Below are 2,785 nucleotides of genomic sequence, written 5' to 3' on the forward strand. Positions count from 1 at the left end.
AAGAGTGTACTTTTTCTAAAAACAAGTGGCAATTGTCAATCTAAAGAAATGCTTAGTATTGCTTTGTTTTTATTCTTCCTAACCCGTTATATTATTTGCATGATGGATTACAATTTTATAGACTTATTTCCCCAAAAGTCTGACCTCCTTGACCATTTTATTTACCTTTTGCAGACTGGACATTAAAAATTTTAAGACACAAAAGAAGAAAAAAATTTTTAACCTAAACATAATATAATAGGTTTTAATGTTTGGGAAGTCATCAGTTACTGAATTTTACTTTCACCTTTTGCAGAGTCCCTGTAGACAACTATAGAAATTACCTAATACTTGGACATGTCCGGTGATGCCTATTGGAAATAGAGTCTTTCCCCCTTTTCTGCCAAGAGCTGGAGAAAATAGATTTTTGTCATTTTTCCATAAACAATTATCTTGATAATTTCAGCCTGTTTTCAGCTCTAGCCAGAGACTGGAAGCTATTGTGCTTGGTGACAGTCCCCTCTCCTCTGCCACGAGGATTCATTCTTTGCCTTGATCTTCTTGACCTTGCCTTAGCTCTTGACAGTGCTTGTCAATTATGCCCTCCCGTCAGGGAGCCAGATAGACTGTTTAAACCTCTCCAGCTACCCTCCCTCCTAGCTATTACTATTATTCCTTTTAAATTATCCTTTTTATACCCAGTTCTAACTTTAATCTAAAATTTCAGGAACTGGTCATCTCTCTTGAGAAGTTGATGGTCTAGTCCAAGTTCAGTCCTCATCTTCTGGTCTTCTCTTCCGTCCTTTCCCTTAGCTTTAACCTGAGGGCATGTAGATGTTTTTGCCTGCTTGCCAGCCTCCTTCCCTTTTCTCTCTTGGTGTACTTTCTAGCCTTCTAAAGAGTCACTCACCTTTTGTTCATACCTGATATTCTCCTGGTCTCTGTTCCTGTATTAACTATATCTCACATACACTTGTTTACCAGAAAGAGGGGAAGCCCTCCAACCCTCTCATGCTCCTTGCTTAACCTCTTATTTCTATGTGTGCTTTAGCTCTTGGTTTACTCTAATCTCACAACTCTTTTCTGAGTTGTCCCTTTCCTTTGCATATAAATGCTCCTATAATACTTGGTGTAGGCCTCTTATGTAACTTGCCGTCTAGCTCAGCGTCTTCTTCTGCTTTCTCTTGCTGAGCTTTTATTTTACTTACATACATAATCTATATTAAGGACTTAACTTGTTTTAATTCCAAAATAGTATACAAAGCTAGAAAACTTTCTCACACACCAGTTAGCTTCGCTTCTCCTTTGTTTTATTCTTAACTTCTACATTTATTACAGATATGCTTTCTTTTTCTATGGTTTTTCTTTTATAAGAGTAGCTTTATTTCATATCTCAAAGTAAGTATCCTTTCATATTGTCAACGATTACTATCATATGATAATCCAATTTGTTCTTGTAATAATAAACAAGAATATTTTGGTTTCTTTTTGTTTTGACACATACTCTTTAAAAATGTATTGCCTTAATTTTATTGAAATAGTTAAGATGCACTGGGAATGGCATTGCCTTCAATTATTGTCTATTTTATTTTTATACATGAGTCAGATTAGAGGTGTTTGGAAGTCACATGACTAAGCAAAAACTTTTACATTTTGAACGTGTATAACTTTATGATATGTATATTTTACTTATTAAAATGCCATGCTTGTTTTTGTCAATAATACCAGCTGATTTCATTGTGAGGCCAAAGCCATTCTCTAGTATTTAATGAAAATTTGGAAGATGGTCTGTTTTATAATGGTTGGCAAAATAAGATTAATCAGAATTGTATACATTAGCAGTAATTATGCATTTCTTCAAGTTTTCTCAGTAAAAACTTCAATTCCTTAATTTTTTTTTTTTTTTTGCAATGGTAGCAAAGCCTCATAAAATTTTCCAGGGTTAATCTTTTCAAGCATTTTGGCGGCTGAATGAAGAGTTTCTGCAAAATCTCTTTTCACTTTAGAAACTCCTAGTAATTGTGAACATTCAGGGGTTGCAATTGGTTATTTATGATTTAGCTAACAGATTAGAAATATTATTTTCAGTTATGATTTTTAAAAATTATTCTGTAACTACTTTTTCTGCATTTTTTTTACCCCTAATATTTTCAAATTATTATTAGGCCAACTTAAAGACTCTTTGATCAGTTGTATATAACAAAGCACATGAGTTCATTTTAATGTTTTCATAAATAAGATACTGAAAATATGATTAGCCTTGCTACCATCATTCCTTGACTGTAGAGGAGCAGCTGTACTGCTGCATTAAGTTAACATATCATAGAGGTAATATTCTGCAGATGGTGGTGCTGGGAAAATGTCATATCCTCCCACTAATTGTTTGTATGTGTAAGTACATTTCGTGTTACTTGTGTATTTTCATTCACCCTGTGTTTTTGGTGCTTGTTAAAATGTCTGTTCCATTTTTCAGGTTATTCCTTTTAGGTTCAGTTTCTGAATGACAAAGAGACTCCTAGTATTGACTTCAACAAAACTTAAGCACAAGAAGAGAGGGACTCTGCTGCCCGAGGGTATTTTATCACTAGGCTGAACCATCCGACTATCTGAATGGCATCTGGATGCCCCCTCCATAGCTGCTCCCTCCCAAGATGAAAGATTTTCTAGTTCTTTCATTTGAATGAATTATTTAGTAAAACACGGTGAAATAGTACAGGATGTATTTGGTTCCCAGGGCCTGAAACCTGAGCCCTACAGTCCTACTAACTGTAAAGTTGGGTTTTAAGAAAGCCATCCAATTAGACAT

The 2,785-nt window shown here is 34.7% G+C and overlaps 1 protein-coding gene across 1 annotated transcript in view; it reads left to right on the top strand.

Moving 5' to 3' along the window:
• Positions 1 to 2,785, top strand: part of PHACTR2 (phosphatase and actin regulator 2) — a 170,513-nt gene that overhangs the window by 119,820 nt on the left and 47,908 nt on the right. The gene's annotated exons all lie outside the window — the stretch shown is intronic.

This window comes from Myotis davidii, unplaced genomic scaffold (assembly GCF_000327345.1).
Source record: "Myotis davidii unplaced genomic scaffold, ASM32734v1 scaffold292, whole genome shotgun sequence".
Taxonomy (NCBI): domain Eukaryota; kingdom Metazoa; phylum Chordata; class Mammalia; order Chiroptera; family Vespertilionidae; genus Myotis; species Myotis davidii.